At 39.5% G+C, this 24,668-nt stretch overlaps 1 long non-coding RNA gene across 2 annotated transcripts in view; it reads right to left on the bottom strand.

Annotated features, from left to right (window-relative positions):
- Nucleotides 1-2,690: 2,690 nt before the first annotated feature.
- Nucleotides 2,691-24,668, bottom strand: part of LOC120858485 — a 70,212-nt gene continuing 48,234 nt past the window's right edge. Inside the window, exons 8-10 of one of the 2 annotated variants that reach the window (XR_005719877.1) lie at nucleotides 12,066-12,270; nucleotides 3,608-3,771; nucleotides 2,691-3,511 (exon numbers count right to left, since the gene is read on the bottom strand). This is a non-coding gene — a long non-coding RNA (uncharacterized LOC120858485). The remainder of the gene's footprint in view (nucleotides 3,512-3,607; nucleotides 3,772-12,065; nucleotides 12,271-24,668) is intronic. The other variant, XR_005719878.1, reaches the window with a different exon arrangement.

Consider the following 24,668-nt stretch of genomic DNA (forward strand, 5'->3'; position numbering starts at 1 on the left):
TGTCTACCTTTTTAGGAGCTTGGGAGTAGAGCAATCTGGACCACATTTCCAAGAGGGCAAGTCTGATTGGACTGTTTCTTCTTTGTTTCAGAAGAGAGGTCACAAGACGAGGAAGGAGGCTTAGGAACACTAAATGCAGCCTCAGGATGGGCGGGCTACCAATAGTTTCTAGAGAAGTTTCATTAAGAGACAATGGAGAAAAATGTATGATAAATAGAAAGGTGCAAACCCAAATGAGCATGTAAATCAATGTTTACAGAGATGAATCAACTCTTGTAACCTAGATTCCTTAGCTCTCAAAATCCCAGGATAAAGAAGCTCAAAGAAACACCATGAATGTAGCAAAGTTATATGCCCAATCATTTCTCCAGCATGTTCATAGCTCCATAGGCTAACGTTTTCTATACTGATGGCCCCTTCTTAGTTGATGATTTTTCACAATGTATTTCATGGCTTCCATCCCTACATGAGACTTTATTACTATCACATAGGAATAAAAAGCCATAAAGCACTAGAGTGAATTTATCTTGGTCGGATGTAAAACTTATTTTCTTCACATGACTTCACAACCATTGCAAAGCTAACCAATCATTTCATGCTACATTAAGGAACATTTTAAGCTACACATAAGTGACAGGAAGCACACTTAAATGGTGACATCACAAATCAACAAGATTTTATCCTTCAGCCACATGCTTAGCTACAAGGACCAGGAAACAAGACCAGAAGACACTCAGCAACACTCAACCACTGAATGCACCAAAAACAAAGGACATTGGGGACAATTCCTGGAGAAAAGCTCATCACTTGGACATTGAACTTGGAAACACATGAGGAAAGACAGAAGACAGACAAATCACTGATACAAACTGAAACCAGGGTGGGTTATTTCAAGCCTCTGGCCTCAACGTTTTCCCTAGGAAGCATTCTTTCATGCTCACTGCCAGCTTTTAGGCTTTTCAGGTTGGAGCAGGTGGGGAGGGGGACCTTAACACCTGCTTGCACTAAGTCAGCATTAAGCCTTCTACACCTAAATAACAAAAAAGAAAGAAAGAAGGAAAAAAACTACAGCATGCTAAGCAACCACAAGTGCTAACTGCTCATCTACACACCTTCACGAAGGCTGACACTACCCACCTCCCCCTTCCACAGAAGCATATACCTAACTATGCCAGAAAAGTACTGTACGCTAATCCCATGTGGTAAGAACTCTGTCCAGAGCCTGAGAACTTTCTTTATGTTGCGTTAAACTGACCTTCCTCTTGGCATTATTAATACACTTAAAAGTGGTCACACTGAAACCCATTTCTCTGGGACCGCTGAAAACTCAATGCCTTTAGTTCCCATGGGTTTTCTGGTCTTTAAAAAATAAACCTGGAGTGCCTGTTTACCAGTTCCTGAAACAGCATCCCAGTCTATTACGCCCTGCCCTCTGCTTTGTGGAAAATATTGTATTATTCAAATTCAAATAAAAGGAACAAGCACTTGAGTTTCTCATTAGGAGCAAGAGCTAGGCAAACTCCATTGAAAGGTTAGGAGAATGAAATCTTGCTTTATGTGACTCACAGGAAGGAGACTGGAAATAGTTAAGTGAAAGGAAGTGCAGACATAAATTCAATTATCATGCATGAAACATGCAAATGATTTAAGCACTGCATCTGAAACTCTAGTTTATATTCATTAATCTCAGGTTGCACTTTTGAAGGAGAAAGACATGCTAATTGGGTCCAGATTAATGCACTCCCAAACCTCTCCAATTTGTTTTTAGGTGAGGGTTAAATGAGATGGATTAAAATAAACACAGCTGCTCCTCTGCCTCCACTTCCCACCCCCCATTCCACCTCGACCTCCACCCCCAGCTGCCTCACCTCCCCAGCCTCACTCCAAACCCAGCTGCCTGACCTCCACACTCTTTAGGAATTCAAAAACCTGAACACTTTCCTTCTGAAGATTCACTGGAAGAATACCCTTGTCTCTTAGTCTTTTCCATACTACCCCTTTTCCCATAAGCCACTAAATTTCAGAAAGAGAATCAATCACATATTTAGTCCCCGGGGTGCCTAACCAAAGCAGCAAGGTGTGCCCAGATGGGCAAGCAGCCTTGCGTGTCCATGGACAGCGGTTCTTTCTACATGCTTGGGTCTTAGTCTTTGGACCAGGGAGTACTGAATGGAGGTTTCTAAAGCCTCCTGGCACCTGTATGTTTGAGGCCAGAGTTGCAGCAAGCTGGCCTGAGTGATCCTGTGACTCATTATTTATGTGGGGAACTAGGGAAACGAGAGCATACTTGAGCTTTGGGGTTGCTACTCCTCCTCTGTGACTCCCTTGGCCAGCAGACACTGGCCTAAAGCAGGAGACACTAGAAGATTCTTTGGAAAAGATCCCAAATTTTCCCTCTCCCTCCTCCCCAGAAAGATTATCCTTTGAAGCAGAACGTTATTTGCTTCAGATATGAGTTTGGGACATTAAGAAATAACATTTTTTAGGGATAATGTTATCTTGTGAATAATGGCAGTTTTGAAAATAGTAAAAAAAAAAAAAATTTTTTTTGGACCTGATCTTTAGAAAAACAGAACAAAGGACAAAGAACTATGGGCTGCTGCTGGGAACAGACACAAGCACAAAGGTGGACGGAAGGGTTCCTCCCTGAAAGAGCAGCCCATCAAGGAGTTAAACCAGGCACCAAAAAAAAAAAAAGGAGAGAGACCTTCAAACTAATTTCACACTGAAAGTGATGTTTAATTTGAATCAAGCTCTTCCCAAAGGGAAAAGGTTAGTCTCATCACTGGGCTCATAGCCTCCTCCCCGCTTCTCCTTCCGTATGAATTGAAAATTCAGATTGACCATTCATCATGATGTGACATGTTCTTTTTTCTTGGTCCAAACATCGAATAAAAGCCTCGGACCACATCTGAGAACCCGTTGGCTGGCCAATCCTCCCCACCTATGTGCACAACAGAGAGAAGACGAGTACAAGGGCACATATACACACAAAGACGGATTACCGGACATGCACTCACACAGATACACACAGCTATTAACAGTTGCAGGCTCAGCAGCCCCAGTGGACTGCTGCATATTTGCAAATGTAAAATTAGTCACAGTAAATAACAACAGGGACGAGACTGATAGCAAATCTGTCAACAGCCTGACAAATGCTCTGAGTGCTCTTGAATTGGGCAGGACACTTAGGATAGTCATCGCTCCTAAAAGAAAAAAGGATTATACGCTACCCAAACCCTAAGTACAAGCTAAAGATATTCACCTCATGAAACCATTCCTCAACTAGCCCCTTGGCACTTGCTGGAATTATTCGCAGCACGAGCTCCACTTTCTCATTTTCTGCTGACTCCATGTGGGTAATTCCTTCCTCATGATTAAAAGTGAGCTTGGCAGATCCTTCAAAGCATGGTTTGAGGTGTGATGGGGCTCCGAGTGCCTCCTTTGTCTAAGGCAGGTTCTAAGAATGCATCAGTGCATGGACAGGCAGGCCAGGGGAATATTCCGGCACCTAAAATAATTTTTAAAGGTAAACTTTAGAGCTATCTTTACATAAACATGTTTTTATAATAAAACATGCAGCTGACAGATGAAATGAACTGTTTACCTTAGAAAAGAATAGGTAGGCTTTTCTCTTCCCAGTAATCACTCCGGCCTTTCTGAATGTCATCCTGAAGCGATCCTGCCTCCTTCGACTTATCCAACATCTGAGGCTGTGAGATAACCCTGGTAGCACTGGCCTCCTTCTCTGGCCCCTTCATTATTAGCCTCCTGGTGGGTGAGATAGAATACAGTGAATGTAATAATCGTACTTCACACAACAGGCTCGCTCTCTCTTTTAAATGGAAAATCCCCTTATTACAAAACAAGGGGTGTTCTTTTTCTTCTACCTTTAAGTAGGACTGCCACATTCATTACTTTTTACAAAAACGCAGCTGCTTTTTAAGCTACAGATAAATAGAATCTGCTAGGCGGTAATTCGACGCAGTCTGAATGCATTATTTTCTAAGACGCTTTGGCGAGGGGCTTTTTATTATAAACTGGAATGAACAAGGAAAGTCCCTTTCTGTTCTAATTATGAATGTGTTTTCTTCTCTACTATTAACCTACAATGTCAGATTGATCTTCTTCCTTTTCTGCCGCCAGTTTGATAAATCAACTTTTTTTTTTTCTGGAAAATTAGAGGGCTGATGATTAAGTCTTCATGGACTCCAATGACAAAAATAAAAATAGCACAAGAGAGAAATGAATGCAAATGCTGTGACCACAAAGACAATGAAGTGGCCCTCTGATGTCCAAGATAACGAGTCCTCTTTGGGCACTGCGAGTTAAGATGAAAGGGATTTACTTGTCAATTTCATTTTCATTAACTTAATTTTAGTAAAAGTAAGGCTTTCTAGGCATTTTCATAAAGTTGACCTTATATTTATTCACCTAAAAAAGAGAGAAGGTAGAATAAGGATTGAATAAAACAGTACCATTTCTATACTGAGTGCCCAGACCTCTGGTGTTTGTTGTGTCCTTGCTCATAAAGTATAATTGTCAGTAATTTTACCAGTTCTCCCTTCACTTCCGGAAGCAATGCAAAGAGGAATTAAAACAGAAAAGGAAACACTGTGATAAAGGGTATTCAATTTGAATTTCTGCTGGCCTCACTCTAAATCCAAAGATAAACACAGAAAAATAGTGAGCTCCTAATAATATCAAAAGACGATCTAGAAACTCTGTTAGCCTAGGCGTTGGTTTAATTTTGATCTCAATGTTGATATTTCTGACTATAATATTAGAGTAGGCCATGGTGGTTATGCTCTATGTCTATATGGATATATTGCCTTGCCTAGGAGAAGAAATCCCACAGGGCATCAGTGGGGTTCCAATTAAGTAATAATAAGTATTGCTGAGTCTCAACAATAAGGGGAGATTGCCTCTATATCACAGAAGGACAGATAGGGGCCCACCACTCAGTCTACAGATTTAAAGCCGATGCCGTCATTTCTCTTCCTTCAGCAGTAATGGAAGGAAGAACTGTGTGCAGCGGATCATTTCAGAACAATCTATTCTTGTTTGTTTATATTATTTTGAGTTTATTTGTAATAAAGGTGATAGTGGGACTCAGAGGGTCCTTGCGCAAAACAGAAAGGGTTTCATGAAAGAACTCTATACTGGGATCACATGCATATTCCAGAGACCTCAGAGGGAGAGAGATATCTTGAAATTATATTTCCGTCTAAGTGCCTTTCCTGTGTAGTTCTGTTTGAAATTTTTTCAAGAGGGTTATTTATCTCAAGTGAGATGCAGATCAAAATTTCAGAACACCCACTCTGGGAAGAAATAGATTTGCTGTGAATAGTAGTGACAAAGCTTTGAGATTCCACCACTGGGCTTAGATTTGAATTAGTTTTCCATCTGATATGCCGAGGACACAGGCAGCCCCGTCAGGTCGCTGGCCTTGGCATCAGAGAGCAGAAAGAACTGAAGCCACACAAACCCAGTTTGCCCAGAATAAATAGCCAAGCCCCTTCACCAGGAGACAAAAGGAAGTATATCAGGCCTTAAGAGTGAAATCTAATCCTTATGTATCAATATCTTCATTGAGCTAAGGCCACAATAACAAGCCTACTTTGGTAATCAAGAATGCATATTTTTATAATATGGAAATGGGAAGCAGACAGAAGAAGAGAAAGGATCCTAGTTGTATATGTGAAGGAATTTAGTTTTCTAGATATCCTGGTTTAGAAATATTACATTTGCAGAAGTAGGTTTTACCAGATTACTCACAAAAATACTTTTCAACTTCTACGTTCTGCATCCATTCTTTCATCCTGGTTAATCATTAATCAGATGAAAGACAGATTAGACAGGGCTGAATGTGAGCTTATGAGGACAGCATAGAATCACCATATTCTGTAGTGTTATTTAAGGTGATAAACATTACTTTATGTGGCAATAATATAAGCCACTAGCCAGAACGCTCGGTCTTTATTAAACTTCCAAAATAATGCTATATGTAGCTCTACTGCAAGCAACTCTGTGAGGATGCAAGGAAGAATAGTGTCTTGCTGAAGACACAGTGGGATAGAGTGCTTTACCGTTTTGGCCTCATTGCATTCTTTCTTTGGGAAAAGAATGGGAGAAGGAAAAGCAGAGAAGCAAGGAGGTAGTGGAGGAGAAGGAAAAAGAGGAGAAAATGTCAAAAACTCGCTGCGTTAGGTAAACGAATTACTTCTTTCCTCTCCATATAAAAATAATTGTCTTCATACATTACCCCTGCCACTTACAAGCAAACTCAGTTTTAAGCATTTTAAATTTCACTTTCAGCCTCTGTAAATCAAAGATGGTTATGCCTGTCTTATGGGGCTCCTATGAAGATTGAGGGAGGCTACATGAGTTACTGATGGTAACTGGTAACTGATGGTAACATCTACCTGGTAGATGGCAGTCAGTAAGGAGCAATTATTACTATTCATGGCACTGTTAACTAGACGACTCATTCCTCTTGTGCCTTGTCACCTGGAGGCTCCTGACAAGTTCCCATACCATTCCCCAATCTCTAAGGACCCCACCAAAGCAAAATAACTCATTATAAATGGAACCTGGCCACCACCTCACTCCTTTCTTCAGGCAGATTCAGATCAGTTTACACTTTCAGTGGAAGTACTGAACACTGGTTTTGGAGTTGTTGCCTTCTGACCCCAAATTCAAATTATTGTGCATTCCACACACATAACTGCACACTGATTTCAAATGACAAAATAGCAACTTCAAGAAAACACCATATCCTTAAACATACTTTGTAAATTACCTTTTAACTTTCATCAACATCATTATTTCTATTTTCTAAAACGGTAAAGTTAAGCTATCTATGAAGATGAATTTTTTCTTTCAAGAAAAAAACATGCATCTCTATGAATTTTTAAAAAATGTCTGCTCTTTATCCTCTTCCCTCTAAATCTATTTTCTGAATAGGATTATTTGAAATTATCTCATTTTTATAAAGCCCAATATCTTGTGATGATCAAACTTGACAGTTACTGTCCAAATACACACTCTTGGAAGAACAACTTCAAAAAGGTGTCCTCCTCCTGGTGGCTGTTTGCCCATGACAAAGAGAGGCAGTGGAAAGAGAGTTCAAGCTCCACTGACCACAGGAGCTTTCAGCCAAGATTCTAATCACTGCTGAAGAAGGCAGTACAAAGGCGGTGGATGGGAGCAACAAAATGTGTCGAATTTGGTGTTTCCTACAAATGAGAAAACATTGACATCTCCCCACATCACATTCAGCACAGAGATGCTCTAAATATGAAAAGTAAGACAAGCTTCTTAACTCCTTGTCAAGGCTTCCTGACATCCAACACTTTGGTGAGGTCATGAAATGTGTCCCAGCTTCTGTTTTCTGTTCTCCTTCAGGGAACACAGTGAAAAATGGGGCTGCCCAGCTGCCTCTTAGCAAGTCACACTTGGATGACTCCCATCCTTACTCAGGGAGTGTGTTCATAGCATTTGGACTCACAGAAGAAAAACCCAAATCAATTCAACAGAAAAGAAATTCACGTATTTTTGCTTTTTTAATATTCTATAGAGTGCCTGTGATATAGTTAAGTTGCAAAGTTTTATATAATGAAGATTACTGAGGTAAAAACTGAGATGTAAGATGGAGATGAAATCTACAAGCTAATTAAATTCAATAAGGGTTACTGAAGAGACATTATGCCCACTAAGCTCCTCCATGCTCATACTTTGTTTTTGAAAGGGAAATAAATGGAGAGTTGGCATGGTTGTAGATTCCACACTGTGATCTTTTTGCAAAACCTGAGGAGGGGAAAAAAGGATGAAATGCATGGATTTCTATGCTGAATGGAAGCCAGAGCAGAGATGCAAAGAATAGATAAGTTAGAGATTCGGGGGAACTAAATTTGAAGTCAGCCAGTAAAACGGATTGAACCTTATTACCTCTAGTCACTGAGAAATTCCCGAGACAGTTGGATGCAATTTGAAAAGGTCAGAAAAATATTTCCTGCACAGCATTACTGCTTCATGGTTTAAGGGTGTACATTTGTGAGATGTCAGCTCTAATCATTTTTATTGACTTTGCTTTCCAGAGACAGACAGACAGTCTGGGAGGCAAGACTAGTGGATAAGAGAAAGGCAATCTTATAAATGAATATCTCTCTTACTTTGTTCTCTTACTTGTGACTGTGAACAATCTGAAATCTTGCCCGTTCAAGGGAAATAACACCAAGTACACTGAAGAATGACAGAATGGAAAGGAAATCGAGGACAGTATCACTATAGCTCTAGAAATGCTATATTATTGGTAATTGCTATTTATTTAGACTCTATTACATGCTAAGCATTGTGAAAGGTAGATGATACTGTGCTTTAATCCAAGTGTGAATATTTAAAATGAAACACCTTAAAATACACCAGAGTTAATTTACTGTAAGTATTCACTTTGAGGGCTGGCTTCATGAAACAGAGAAAGCGCAGGATGAAAATTAAATAAAAAATTAAATCCCAAGGATGACAATTAAAACATATACTCAGGATATTATTTTAATGAAATCTCTGTTGTGACTAAAGTTGTTCTATAGACAACAAAAAAAATATTTTTCTTTTTACTTTAATGTGACTTGCATTTGATAAAAACTTTGTAAGCAAATGCATTTTTGGATTTTGGTTTTTTTTGGTGGGGGGGAAACTGCAATTAGAAGTCAATGCTGACTTTTCAAACCAGAATGGCATGATCTAGTCTAACCCTGCAACGGTTTAATTAACATCTGACTCCTCTGTATGGGAACAGCCACCTGTTTGGAGGCAAGTGCAAACCTATTTCTTTCCTCTTCTCCCATTTTGCGAGCAAGTGAGATGTCTAATGACCTTGAGACCTGACTGCGTGCTTTCATAAGATGATCTGGCTCCATGAATATGACCTGGCAGCTCACTACTGAGGGAGCTTTTTGACTAGCAAAATGGCTTTTCCTCTAGAAGACTTTTATTCTAAGCAATCCCACACCTCATGAGATTCAGGAATTTCAAACTGTACCCTGTAATCAACAAGACCACTCATACCAGCAACACTAGAAATTTTCATAATCTCAGGTACGGAAAAGACAAGTGAAAAATACAGCTCATTAGCTAGATAGCTGAATTCTTGGCAGTGAGTGTAAAAATATTGAGCAAGTGACTTTTTTTTCTATATCACTGAATATTTGGCATTGGTTAATACAAGCAATAACATTTAATAGACTTAAAACTTTTTTTTAACTTGTGTAAAATCTTAGATTTGACCATGAAAAAAAAGTTTTACCAAAAGCTTTCGATGGTATAAAGACTTCCAGGAAATCACTGGCATTCCAGAGGATTCCAGTGAATCATTTAAAGCTTAAGCCTGTCCACATCTTCATTTCACAGGAAACGTATTACTAGTGAAAAAAGTACCCAGTGTGTGCATCTTTGAATTTCAGCTAAGTTCTCCATAAGGAAAAAAATTGAATCTTTCACATTGTTATTAATACCACTAATGATTAGAATGATCATAAAAATCCTAAAAGTATCATTTACAAGTAAGAATAGTGATAATAATAGAAGTAACAATCATTGAGGATGTCTGAGCTGCGGGCACCATGAAAATGTGTCATCTCATTTAATCCTCACATCCCACTTAAAACAATAAGTATGTTTTTTTTTCTTCCTATGTTATACATGTGCGTTCCCCAGGTGGCACAGTGGTGAAGTATTCATCTGTCAATGCAGGAGACACAAGAGATGTGGGTTCAGTCCCTGGTTTGGGAGATTCCCTGAAGAAGGGAATGGCTACCTACCCCAGTATTCTTGCCTAGAAAATTTCAAGGACAGAGGAGCCTGGGGAGCTCTAGTCTATGGAGTGGCAAAGAGTTGGACATGGCTAAATGACTAACACACACACACACACACACACACACTGTGCCAGGATGTATCTTACTTTTATATTATCTATGGGGAGAATGAGGCCAAGAAACTCATCCAGGTCAGATGACTCTAAGGTATTGATATGGGATGCAAATCCAGTGTCTCTGATTCTAGTCCCTATCATTTCAAAGTCATGTTAACCCAGTTGTGCTACTCTTCCTAGATCATACAGCATTTCTGGAGCATGTTGAGCTGATCTCAGTTCTCAGATAGACGGAGTCAAGCCCACCAAATATTTGCATCCAGCCCACCAACCACAGCCACCTTCTAGAGCTGTGTGCATGCATGCTCAGTCACTTCAGTCATGTCTGACTCTGTGCGACACTATGGACTGTAGCCCACAGGCTTCTCTGTCCATGGGATTCTCCAGGCAAAAATACTGGAGTGGGTTGCCATGCTGTCTTCCAGGGGATCTTCCCAACCCAGCATCTCTTATGTCCTGCATTGGCAGGTTGATTCTTTACCACTAGTGACACCTAAGAAGCCCCTCTAGAGCTACTACAGGCTAACAGTTGTTGATAGATCTCCTTTCTGTCCTCATGGAATTTAGTTCTCGAAGGGAATGATACACTTATAGCAGCCTCCTTAATCAAATTGCATGGTTCACCTATACCTCATAAATTTGGAGCCTAATTGTACACAAATTGCTTTTCTATTTGAACTACCTTTGAATTATGTTCAGAGAAGAGCAAGAAGAGAACGTATTTTTTCTCAGCTGGGGCTGCATTAAGATCGAATACGTTAGCTCAAGGGATCCTTCTCTAAACACAACTTTAAAAGGGAAAATGTGTAGCTATTTTGTTATTGTCACTGACAGATAAAAGGAATGAAAGGAAAATAATGATAGGTCACCAGGGTTTAGCACATAAACTACTGCAGGTCTTTTATTTCAACAGAATGTACCAAACACAGCCAGGTTTCAACAAAATGTTATTTTACCTTTAACTGACAATCATTTATTCTAACCATTTACCAAACATATCCCTAGCAATGATTCTTCCTGTTTGGAAAGAGGTGATGATAGTTATGTGTTGAAATGCTGGTTGGCAGTCCTAGAACAGATCGTCCAAGTATCTGTCTTCCTCTGCCTTTTGGAGGCTGACTCTGAGCCCTTCCTCTCTGGGGGAGAGTCTAGCTTATTTGTCAGGCCCCCTTCCAGAAGGAGACCTTTCTACCAAGCCTGAAAGTGAACTTTCCTACTGACAAAGCTATCTTAGAGTTCAAGAGGTATTAGAATGAATCAAGAGGAGAAAAAGCAGCAGCTGGGCTCTACTTCTTGCAGGATGAAGACACTATTGAGGTCTAAAAGTGAAAGCATTTAAAAAAGAGAAATGAAATGGGGTGCAGCTATCAAAAGTGGAGAGAGGAATAGGTGCAAAAGAGACAGCCCACAAAATGACTGAAATCTGGACTGTGACTCCCCCAGCGCTTCGGAATCCTTTCTTTTCTTATATACAGAGCAAGGCGGAGAACAATGCAGAGGAGTGGGAAATGGGGACCTTTCCTTCGCATCCCTGAAGTGCTTGGGAACAAAACAAGTCCATTTCCTACCCAAAGAAAAAATGTAAAGTTGTAATATGAAAAACTTTAAAAGTAAAGTTTTAGTATCTCATATTGAGGAATCAGTTTTTAAGACTTGGCTATCTTCAAAAGAAGATGCCTGCAAAAAGATTTTTAAAGACAGGTTAATTGACTGACTTCTAGGTTTTTTCCCTCCAAAACTGTAACCTACTTTCTAAATTGAAACTTCATTAAAAAAAATCTATGCAACAACAATTAAAAAAAACCTGGAAAAAAACATCAAGCTAGCTCATTATATGAAATCTTCTCTCACGTTATTCTCCCTGTAAGCACAAACTCAGTTTCAGGCATTAATATCATTACAATTAAATTTCTATAAATGACACTAAGGGATGCTGACATACAATTAAAATATGATACTCATAGTAATGGAAGCAGTTAGCACACCTCAGACGTGGTAGAGAATGAAAACAGCCTTTCCTTTCTCCTCTCTGAACCAAATGGTACTTTAGTGATTTCTGAAACTCTGTTAATAGATTTTTATTTTAATTATTCTTCCCACATTTCAATGTCACAGTGTTAAATGTTTTGTGTACCTGGCTGTTCTCAAGAGGATTTTGGCAGCCTGATAACTTAAATGTTATCCCAGTCCATTGCCTTTGAATTATAGAAGTCTCTAGAGCATATTCTTTCCTACCCTGGGAGATAGCATGGCTTAAAATTTTCTGAATAATTTTCAAAATCAAATTTGAAAGTTTTCATGAGAGATGATCCTCCCTGGTGGGTGATATGAAGCACAACCTAAGGGGGAAACATGAAAATAATTAGCATAAAACATATTAGCATATAGATGCCTTTGAAATAATAAACAGCACAAAACCAAAATGCTTATCCCCAAAAGAAAGTTACAAAAAAGGATGAAATTATCGTATACTTCTCGCATAACAACCCCAGCCTGCAAGCAGAACAGGATATTTTCATTCTGTGAAGGATGAAATGACCAGGGCAATAGAGAAATAAGCCCCAAACCAATGCTCCTTGGCTCATTATCACAGCCTCAGTATTCTCTATTTGCTCTTCACCCCAGGCCCCTTGTTTTCTTTTAAACAGAAAAAATTAACAGGAAAACATGTATCTTCCATTTATTTCCTCTTAAGTCCCATCACCAAGTAGACAGAGCTAATATTCTCTTTTTCTGATTTTTTCCCTCCTTTAGCTAATGTTCTCTCTTCCCCAAGATGGCATAAGAAATGCCAGGCTTGTTCATTTCAATTACCAGGAGGACTCAGGGGCTAGCAGGACAGGGCTTTGTGTTTGTTAACAGTGGACCATGAACACCACTGATTCTTTTTATACTTTGAATTGGTACAGCCTCTCAAGGTAGTAAGAAAGCATGCTGTGTTGTGAGAGAAAGAATATGGTCTTTAGAGTCAATCCTCATTTAAAAATCTGATCTAGGTAACCTTGGAAAAGCATATTAAACACACTTTTTCAGTTTTCTCATCTATAAAATAGTGATAGTGTGGTCTACTTTTCTGGATTGTTTTGTGTCAATCAGAGGTTATACAGGTGTCCTCTGATTTTTGAAAGTTTAGGCCAATTCACTTTTATGAAAGACCTATATTAGAATCTGTTTTAGAAATTCTAAGGGGATATTTGCTCTTATGGAGAAAGGGGAAAAGCAAAAGAGTATCGCTGTTTGTTTGCAGTGAGCCGTTCTAGAGGCAGTGTATTCCTGCATTGAGATCAGCCTCGCCCAGTTCCTTCCCTCCACTGTGTGTCTCTGCATCCAGGTTCTGTACCTCTGAACCTTGTCTGTAAGCATCTGGGTTTTATCTCAATTTATTCTGTGCATCAGTTACCAAGATGTGTCCCCGGTAACTGCTTCTTTGTTTATGCCATAAGATGCCCCACTTTTTGGATAGCAGGGGTTGGTTTTTCCACTTGTCACATATTGATGTGAGAGTTGGACTATAAAGAAAGCTGAGCACTGAAGAATTGATGCTTTTGAACATGGTGTTGGAGAAGACTCTTGAGAGTCCATTGGACTGCAAGGAGATCCAACCAGTCCATCCTAAAGGAAATCAGTCCTGAATATTCATTGGAAGGGCTCATGTTGAAGCTGAAACTCCAATAATTTGGCCACCTGATGTGAAGAACTGACTTGTCTGAAAAGTCCCTGATGCTGGGAATGATTGAAGGTGGGGGACAACAGAGGATGAGATGGTTGGATGGCATCACTGACTCAATGGACATGAGTTTGAGTAAGTTCTGGGAGCTGGTGCCAGGGAAGCCTGGTGTACTGGAGTCCATGGGGTCACAGAGAGTCAGCTGGACACAACTGAGTGACTGAACAGAACTGTATATATAAGCTGGAATATAATAGGTGCTCAGTAAAGGTAGTTCAACTTACTTTCCTCAGCAGCTTAGGTGAAAAGTCAATAATTTAGGGTTTCTGGGATTTGGTAAGCCTACTTTTCAACCACACTTCCCCAATCTTACTTGGCTGATATGTGGGTGAACATATGGCCGAAAGACATTGATTAAGGAGAGATACTACAAAAGTATGTTTTGTCTTGGATCCCTGGTGGCAGGGGATTATGAAGGTGACAGTATAAATTGCACTGGAAATAATAAAGGCAAGAAAATAAAGATCCTACATATAAATTTCATCTCACAAAGCCGTGAGTGTGTTTAAATTTAACTTTGCAGCAACTGGCAAATATTTTCTATAATTCAAAGGAAGTCAAGATTTGTCAACTACATCTTAAATTATCTGATACAGGTGAATTCCCTGAACAAGTTCCATGCTGGGGTGTCAAAACATAGCCGAGGTCCCCATGTTTGGACACTATCTACATTATTTCAGTTCTTATAATATTTCGTTCCTTTTAATGGCTCTCAATTAAGCATTTAGAATTTTAGGAAAGGCTCTTTTGCCCATAATACCATTTGATTTTCTCAATTTGTTTTCAACTTTGAACTTTTAATGGATGCTAATTACTTAAGCTGGTCTCTGGGAATAGAAAACAGCAAAGGAAGCATTCATTACAAAATACTGAAATCTGCAGAGATTTGAAATTTCAACTTGGCTTATGTCATTTTCATTCTCTTTTTGCACAGCACTGGTCTTGAAACTATCCCTTGTTATCAATGTCTGCTTCTAAGTCAACAGTTGCATTTTCAGTTAAAAAAAATGCCCATCAATTTCTTCAATGTTTATATTGCTTTATTAAGACACAGCACACTGCTGAGACCATAGTAATGAGATTGGGAGGGAAGGAACAAGAAAGAAAACCCCTCATATGTATGTTTTGTTAACAAATATACTACCTACTTGAGTCTGTAATAAACATGTTGCTGAGTAAGTTTTGGCTGATTGGTATGAACACAGACCAATGGTCCTGTTTAAACTTACCTTATGGGCCATCAGTATTGAGACAGACCCCATCTGCATGACATTCCACTTAATCCTCATCTTTTCTATTTGCTCAGGCTTAGTGGAGGCCTAGTTTATTGCCCTTTAGGGCCAGTTTAAGAAAGAAAATGTTTAGAAAGACAGCCCAGTGAATAAACTGAAAGCTAGTGTTTCTGTGGCCCTCGGGATTTGAAAATATTTTGATTGCCTGTGTGCCTTCTGAGAATGGCTCCTGTGGCTATGAAGGGAAAGGGCATGTTTCACAAATCAAATAAAAACACATGTATACAACAGGTATTCTCAACACTCTCCCAGTCATACGGTAAGGTAAACCATGTTCTCTTCTGAAATCCAAAAAGGATTTGAGGATCTACCGATTTCTTCCCATAAGGATATTCTGACTTGTTACAGGGCCTAGTTTTAAAGCTAATGATGTGCATATGTGTTTGTTTTAGCATCATTTTCAGAGGTGAGTAGCAGGGAATGAGCAGCCCTCTATTTCTGCAGATTGTAATATCTTTTTCCCCTTCAGTCGACATTCCCAAATCATTCTATCATTATTCCTCCAAAGTTTCTGCTTTCAGAACTTAGAGTCAGTTAGAGTTTGATCAAATAAATGTAAACCTTTCAAGTCAACCTCCACTGGTTATTTTTAATATTAAGTTAGTAGGATTTTCTTCATTTGCTCTTTATAGGATCAAAATATTTTTTCTTCACTCTCACAACAACAAAATAGTCAAAGTCACAAAAATTTACTCTGGCACTAACATTTCCTTGATTAAAACCATAGGTGTGAAAAGACTAAATCTTTATCATCAAATATATATATATACCAGTTCAGTTCAGTCGCTCAGTCGTGTCTGACTCTTTGCGACCCCATGAATCACAGCATGCTAGGCCTCCCTGTCCATCACCAACTCCTGGAGTCTACCCAAACCCACATCCATCGAGTCAGTGATGCCATCCAGCCATCTCATCCTCTGTCGTCCCCTTCTCCTCCTGCCCCCAATCCCTCCCAGCATCAGGGTCTTTTCCAATGAGTCAGCACTTCACATGAGGTGCCCAAAGTATTGGAGTTTCAGTTTCAACATCAGTCCTTCCAATGAACAACCAGGACAGATCTCCTTTAGGATGGACTGGTTGGATCTCCTTGCAGTCCAAGGGACTCTCAAGAGTCTTCAACACCACAGTTCAAAAGCATCAATTGTTTGGCGCTCAGCTTTCTTCACTGTCCAAATCTCACATCCATACATGACTACTGGAAAAACTATAGCCTTGACTAGATGGAACTTTGTTGGCAAAGTAATGTCTCTGTTTTTAAGTATGCTATCCGGGTTGGTCATAACTTTCCATATATACACAAACATTCTCAGTGATAAGGAAAAATAAGTTAACAAAAATATTGATGTTCTTCTATGACACAAGCACTTGGAGGATGAAGATGGCATCCAAATTTGAGATGTATGATAGAAAAAGAACAATAGTTAGTTGGTCATAATAATGATTGAAGTGTATCTCCTTCATTTCTCCCAAACCAACCTCTTCCATTTCCCACTTCCTTCTGTGGCTACGATGACTAAGTTTTCAACGTTACACCCACAGATATGGCCTTGCTGTTATCTTGAATGTTTTGTCACCTGGTACACTGTTGTTTAAATAGGAACTGGGCCATTCTCATTTCTCATTCCACCCAACAACACATATAATTTGTAAAAACCACGCCCCATTCATCTTTTCAATGCTAAAGCTGTTAGACGTATTTGTGCAGTCATAGTAACATTACTGCAATATTAGAAACATTAACGAATAGAACTTTTATATCCCTAGGATTTTTTCCTCATCAAAGTCCATGACCTGAGCAACTAAGATGTCCTTAAGTAGGCAAATGGATAAATAACCTGTGGTATATGCAGACAGTGGAATATTATTCACACTAAAAAAGAAATGACCTATCAAGCCAGAAATGACCAGGATAAACCTCAAATACACATTACCGAATGAAACAAGCCAATACTATGTGAAGTTCCGGAAAAGGCAATACTGTGGACACAGAGAAAAGATCAGTGGTTGCCAGGGGTGGGGTTGGGGAGGTGAGAAATGAATAGGCAGAGCAGGGATTTTAGGGCAATAAAAATACTCTGTGCCATATTATAATGATGGGTGTATATCATTGTATGTGCATGCTAAGTTGCTTCAGCCGTGTCTAGCTCTTTGCAACACCATGGACTGTAGCCTTCCAGGTTCCTCTGTCCATGGGATTCTCCAGGCAAGAATACTGGAGTGAGTTGCCATGCCCTCCTCCAGGGGATCTTCCCGACCTCTGGAGACACAGGGATTGAACCTGTGTCTCTTATGACTCCTGCATTGGCAGGTGGGTTCTTCACCACTAGCACCACCTGGGACACTTGACTGTTTGATGAGGACCAGTTAATTTCATAATATATAAAGGAAAGATTTGAGGAAGCAGACTAGAGTGAGTGTGATATCAAAGTCCAAGAGTGTAACTTAAATCATAAACAAATGATTTTGGTTATCTGACACTGAATGGGAAAAATCATGGGTTCATCCAAAACTTCTTGTGTAAAATGGATTTCTTTAGTTTTCTTCCAGTATATTTGAGATGTTTACAAGGCATAGATGCCTAATAACAGATATCGTTTACTGGGCTTTTAAGCAGTTCTGTATAAATTGTCTCAGTTAGTAGGGGCGGGAATTGATATCCTACCATATTCAGTTCAGTTCAGTTCAGTTCAGTTGCTCAGTCATGTCCGAGTCTTTGCAACGCTAAGGACTGCAGCACTCCAGGCCTCCCTGTCCATCACCAACTCATGGAGTTTACCCAAACTCATGTCCATTGAGTTGGTGATGCCATCCGACCATCTCATCCTCTGTCGTCCCCTTCTCCTCCTGCCCTCAATCTTTCCCAGTATCAGGGTCTTTTCTGTTTGCATCAGGTGGCCAAAGTATTGGAGTTTCAGCTTCATCATCAGTCCTTCCAGTGAACACCCAGGACTGATCTCCTGTAAGATGGACTGGTTGGATCTCCTTGCAGTCCAAGGGAGTCTCAAGAGTCTTCTCCAACACTACAGTTTAGAAGCATCAGTTCTTCAGTGCTCAGCTTTCTTTACAGTCCAACTCTCACATCCATGCATGACTACTAGAAAAACCATAGCCTTGACTAGACGGACCTTTGTTGGCAAAGTAATGTCTCTGCTTTTTAATATGCTATCTAGGTTGGTCATAACTTTTTCCTCCCAAGCAGTAAGCACTTTTTAATTTCATGTCTGCAGTCACCATCTGCAGTGATTTTGGAGCCCCCAAAAATAAAGTTAGCCACTGTTTCTACTGTTTCCCCATCTATTTGCCATGAAATGATGGGACTGGATGCCATGATCTTCATTTTCTGAATGTTGAGCTTTAAGCCAACTTTTTCGCTCTCCTCTTTCACTTTCATCAAGAGGCTCTTTAGTTCTTCACTTTCTGCCATAAGGGTGGTGTCATCTGCATATCTGAGGTTATTGATATTTCTCCCAGCAGCCTGATACCAGCTTGTGCTTCTGCCAGCCCAGAGTTTCTCATGATATAATCTGCATATAAGTTAAATAAGCAGGGTGACAATATACAGCCTTGAGGCACTCCTATCCAGATTTGGAATCAGTCTGTTGTTCCATGTCAAGTACTAACGGTTGCTTCCTGACCTGCATACAGGTTTCTCAAGAGGCGGGTCAAGTGGTCTGGTATTCCCATCTCTTTCAGGATTTTCCACAGTTCGTTGTGATCCACCCAGTCAAAGGCTTTGGCATAGTCAATAAAGCAGAAATAGATGTTTTTCTGGAACTCTCTTGCATTTTTGATGATCCAGTGGATGTTGGCAATTTGATCTCTGGTTCCTCTGCCTTTTCTAAATTCAGCTTGAACATGTGGAAGTTCACAGTTCACATATTACTGAATCCTGGCTTGGATAATTTTGAGCATTACTTTGCTAGCATGTGAGATGAGTGTAATTGTGTGATAGTTTGAGCATTCTTTGGCATTGCCTTTCTTTGGGATTGGAATGAAAACTGACCTTTTCTAGTCCCATGACCACTGCTGAGTTTTCCAAATTTGCTGGCATATTGAGTGCAACACTTTGACAGCATCATCTTTTAGGATTTGAAATAGCTCAACTGGAATTCCATCACATCCACTAGCTTTGTTCCTAGTGATGCTTCCTAAGGCCCACTTGACTTCACATTCCAGCATGTCTGGCTCTAGGTGAGTGATTATCTGGGTTGTGAAGATCTTTTTTTTTACAGTTCTTCTGTGTATTCTTACCACCTCTTCTTAATATCTTTTGCTTCTGTTAGCTCCATACCATTTCTGTCCTTTATTGAGCCTATTTTTGCATGAAATGTTCCCTTGGTAGCTCTAATTTTCCTAAAGAGATCTCTAGTCTTTCCCTTTCTATTGTTTTCCTCTATTTCTTTGCACTGATAACTGAGAAAGGCTTTCTTATCTCTCCTTGCTATTCTTTGGAACTCTGCAGTCAAATGGTTATATCTTTCCTTTTCTCCTTTGCTTCTCATTTCTCTTCTTTTCACAGCTATTTGTAAGGCCTCCTCAGACAGCCATTTTGCTTTTTCGCATTTCTTTTTCTTGGGGGATAGTCTTGCTCCCTGTCTCCTGTACAATGTCATGAACCTCCATCCATAGTTCATCAGGCTCTCTGTCTATCATATCTAGTCCCTTAAATCTATTTCTCACTCCCACTATGGCTCAGATCATGAACTCCTTATTGCCAAATTCAGAGTTAAATTGAAGAAAGTAGGGAAAACCACTAGACCATTGACGTATGACCTACCATATTAAGTAATACTAAAATTGCTTACCACATAAATGCAGATTACACAAAAGAAATAAATGGACTATGTAAACCCCAAATAAAGGTATTTCATTTTTGAATGGGATTTCATGGAATTTATAGACTCAGGAAAAGAAGGAATGGAGGAACTTTGATTTGAACCCCTGGTCTAATATCAGAAGGTGTCAGGGAAATGAGCTGGTAAAATAATACTGCCCTGTGGATAGACAATAAGAAAGGTTGTAGGGAAATACACAGGTAGTGAACACAATCCCCAGTTCTAGTGGAAATATGGTCCTTAGGTCTATGGAACACTGTTCTCTCAATACACAAAAGCATCTCTCTGAAAATTGCTATTCTGAAGATCTGTTAGCCATTTTGTTCTATATACTGTCCACACCCTGAATACCTACATGTTTGGAGGTGATTTTTGCAAAATAGTAGGGAATTAACAATTCTATTCTGGCATTCACCTGAGACAAAGCCTATACCACCATGAGAGGTCTGTGCTGAGGTATAGAAACTTATCTTTCATCAACCTAAATAAACCCAATAGGGCAGACACATTTGTTGATCAAAGTTTTATATTTTTATCTCAAATCTAAATTTGATTATTCCGTCACTATTTGTGTCAGTAAGAATGAAACTTGACCAACCATGAGTGAGCCGAGATAGAATCCCCAATACCAACAGTTCCATTTAGCTAGACAATATGCAGTGGGCTTGTTAACATAATATCTTAATGTGCACAGAAACTTGAAATATTTATTTACAGCATTTATCATCTAGTCTCTTTTCCACATAAGAGCACATAAGGAAGCAAATCAATGAAGAGGGTAAGGCAAAATAAGAAAAGCGATTGCCTCCACACATTCCCACTTCTTAGAGCAAAGTATGAGTAATTCTCCTCGCACCACCGGGTTGAACTGAAGAACATATTTAAGAATAGCACAGACCTAATAAATCATGGTTATGTGATGATTTTGCTAATGGAAAAAGATGGATAAATTCCTGAAATTTTCAAACCCTGGAAGCCACAGTTTAACAGCACATGAAACATACAAGGGCAGGCTGATAAGTTTGAATTTGGGCTGTCACATCATAGTATTTGTGCTTCAAATACCCCAATCTATAAAATAGAGAGAATAACAGCCCCCACACTAAAGGTTCTCAAAGCAAGAATACTGAAGTGGTCTGCTATTCCCCTCTCCAAAAATTTCATGGGGTTCTCCAGGCAAGAACTATAAAGAAAGCTGAGCACTGAAGAACTGATGCTTTTGAACTGTGGTGTTGGAGAAGACTCTTGAGAGTCCCTTGGACTGCAAGGTGATCCAACCAGTCCATTGTAAAGGAAATCAGTCCTGAATATTCATTGGAAGGACTGATGCTGAAGCTGAAACTCCAATACTTTGGCCACTTGATGCCAAGAACTGACTCATTTGAAAAGACTCTGATGCTGGGAAAGATTGAAGGTGAGAGGAGAAGGGGATGACAGAGGATGAGATGGTTGGATGGCATCACTGAGTCAATGGACATGAGTTTGAGTAAACTCCGGGAGTTGGTGATGGACAGGCAGGCCTGGCGTGCTGCAATCCATGGGGATGCAGAGTCAGAAACAACTGAGCAACTGAACTGAACCGAACTGACACTAAAGGTTCTTATGAGTGCTTAGAACAGTGCCTGATACATAGTGAACATTATGCATTTAGGTATTCATCATTATTCACAATCATATGTTCCTCATTGAAGAAACAAAAGAAAACCTGCATGTTATACTGGTTTTAGCACAAGGGAGAATTAAACACCATTTCATTATCTCAGTCACAGCCAACTTATTCACTACCACATATAGGATGCCTAAGATATGTCAAACACTACAGTATTAAACACTACATACAGTATTAAAATTTCCTGTCCTTATAGAGTTCACATTCTGGGGGGATGATAGACAAACAAATTTATTGTATAATGTCTGTAGTGAAGATTATTAAGGAGAAAACTAAACAAAGACATTGAAAGGCAGAGTGACCTTTATTCTGTTTCCATATTCAGCTGTGTTTAACAAAATGGCTCACTGCAGGCCACGCTTTTCCTCTGAAAGGAATTCTCCCGTTGACATTCTAGGTAACTGGTTCATTGAAATCCCAACCATTTGGATGCAACAAAAATAATCCAGCATATGAATACATCCAGAAAGACATATGTACACTGGTTTTCAAAAATGTAATGTGTATGTAATTTCCCGAATGGCTGGTTGTCACATCCATCTGGTCTTATTTCCATAGCACTTGAATGCACTACGAGAATATAAACCCTAAAAGCTAGAAAACAGAATTTAAATACCCAAACACATACGAGGTGTGTTTTCAAAAGCAGCAGACAAGCGAGCACTGTGGTAACTTCATTAGCTTCTCAGCCACAGTTGAAAGTAGCTGAGGCTAAGCATAAAGGCCACAGAACATAAAAGGCATTCCACTGGCAGATCTCATTAAGTGGGCTTAAGACAAGCTTGACAAGCTATTGACAAAAATCTAATTTGAAATTTCTGGATATGAACCTAGAAGAAGTCCAAATACACCAGAAATCTACCATGTGTGCTATCTAAAAAGGCAACAACTTGGTGTCAATTAGGTCCATATAGTTTATGAATCAAAGCCCGGGTATGGATGTTGTCCTATTAAATTGCACTGAATAAGAAATCATGCTCTATGTGTTTGGGGGTCTGGGCTCTGGGCTTATTTAAACTGCACAGATGTTGTAGGTTCCTAAATTAACAGTGGTCTCCAGGGAGATGGTCATCAGGCTGCATGCATATACTGAAAAAGGCATGGCTAGAATCTCGAGCCACACCATTCAGAAAGCACTTTTGCTACTGTTTCCTCTTCTCTAATAAAAAGATCTTTCCTGCTTCTAAATTCTGTCAGCACCTATGGGGGCTGGACCCTGTTAGATTATACTTACTCACCTGTTTGGAGAAGGAAATGGCAACCCACTCCAGCATTCTTGCCTGGAAAATCCCATGGATGGAGGAGCCTGGTAGGCTACTACAAGTCCATGGGGTCGCAAAGAGTCAGACACAACTGAGCGAATTAACTCACTCACTCACTCACCTGTTAGAATTCTCTAGTTGCTCCAGGTATGTGTATATCCATTCCAACTACTTTGATGTCCCTCGAGTGGAAGAGCATTCACATTCAAGAAATCATAGCACTCAGGTATGCCCAGCAACATGGGAAGTGCCTTGTATATATTATAAATTCCCAAATCAATCTTTTTATGATAATCTAATTTTATAGATTAAGCAAGCTGAAGATTCAAATAATTTGCCCCACCTATAATTAGAGGAGCATTAAATGGCTTCCTTGGTACCTGAGACAGTAAAAAATTCACCTGAAATGTGGGAGACCTAGGTTTGATCCCTGGGTTGGGAAGATCCCTTGGAGAAGGGCATGGCAACCCGCTCCAGTATTCTTGCCTGAAGAATCCCCATGGACAGAGGAGCCTGTCAGGCTATAGTCCATGGGGTCACAGTCAGACATGACTGAGTGACTAAGATAGCACAATGATCTAAATATACCCAGGCCATCCAGTTGCAAAAACCACATTCACGTTCCACTACTCAGTGAGGAACAAATAAATTCTAAATGAATGAATACATGAATGGACAAATGCATTATTTAATATCTTTAGAATTAAAGGAGGAAAAATTTATCACCCAAAGTTCATCACTGTTGCAATAACAGGTATACAATGATGAAAGTGAAAGTGAAAGTGAAGTCGTGCCCGACTCTTTGCAACGCCATGGATTGTAGCCTGCACCAAGCTCCTCCATCCATGAGATTTTCAAGGCAAGAGTATTGGAGTAGTTTGCCATTTCCTTCTCCAATACAATGATAGGATGGTTATTTAAGATTCTTGAAGGCATTGAATCTTTCTAAATTCAAGTTCTATATACCTACAGTGCTTTCTGCAATATCCAACACATGCAAGGTATTTGTAAGATATTTGCTGAATCAGTGAAATAATTTAACTTAGCATAACAAATTATAAATGGGTAAGATGGCATTTGTGGGTCTTTCCCCTCTCCTATGTTAGCTCCTTACATGAAAGAAGAATACATTTTTCTATAAATCTGGCTCCAGGTGCTAATTTCTTAAGAAATCCCTAGATGTACACTCATGTGTGGACCTCTGGGCCTTTTTCCAGGCCTGGGACCTCAGTTCCTGATCCTAGCTTTTGCAAATAAGACCCATATAAGCCCTAGTAATAACTGTGGAAAAGATAATGTCTAACTAGTGCCTCTGTTGGTTTTTAATATAGAACTACTTTATTGTACATGGTAATTATATCTATTATTTATTGTCAACTTGATGACAGGCATCAGGTTAAGGTGTTTGCATACATTATATAATTTGCTCATCATAACACCCCTATAAGTATGTATGATTCTCTGTGACATGGGTAAACTAAGGCCCAGAAGAATTGAGAAAAATGCCCCAAGATCACACTGCTGACACATGACAGGCAAAATCTATCAAGTTTTGTTTACCAATTCAAATCCCATTCATTTGAAATTTGCATTAATTCAAATGTAGCCTATGTTATACTTTTCAAGGAGTAAGTTCAGATGAATTCTATCCTTTGTGAATTGTTAAGGTTCCTTTGACCAGAACATAAACTCATCAAAAATATGCACTTTTTTCAAAATAAAGAGGAGCTTAAAAGTTTTTAGATGTCTTCAGAGGGTTTCCAGTCCCCACGTTAGATAATACACAGTTTCCTGTAACATAAGTTACTGAGATTTATAAATGGGGTTAACGGCCATGATTTTTACTCACTGGTGGCCACAGTTTGCCCAAGGAGAACCCTCGCATGCAACTCTTCTCCTGTGATAAAGCTGCATGAAGACAGAGGGGAGATTTAACAAAGAAGTAAAATATA

The sequence above is a fragment of the Oryx dammah genome, unplaced genomic scaffold, assembly GCF_014754425.2.
Source record: "Oryx dammah isolate SB20612 unplaced genomic scaffold, SCBI_Odam_1.1 HiC_scaffold_29, whole genome shotgun sequence".
Lineage (NCBI taxonomy): Eukaryota > Metazoa > Chordata > Mammalia > Artiodactyla > Bovidae > Oryx > Oryx dammah.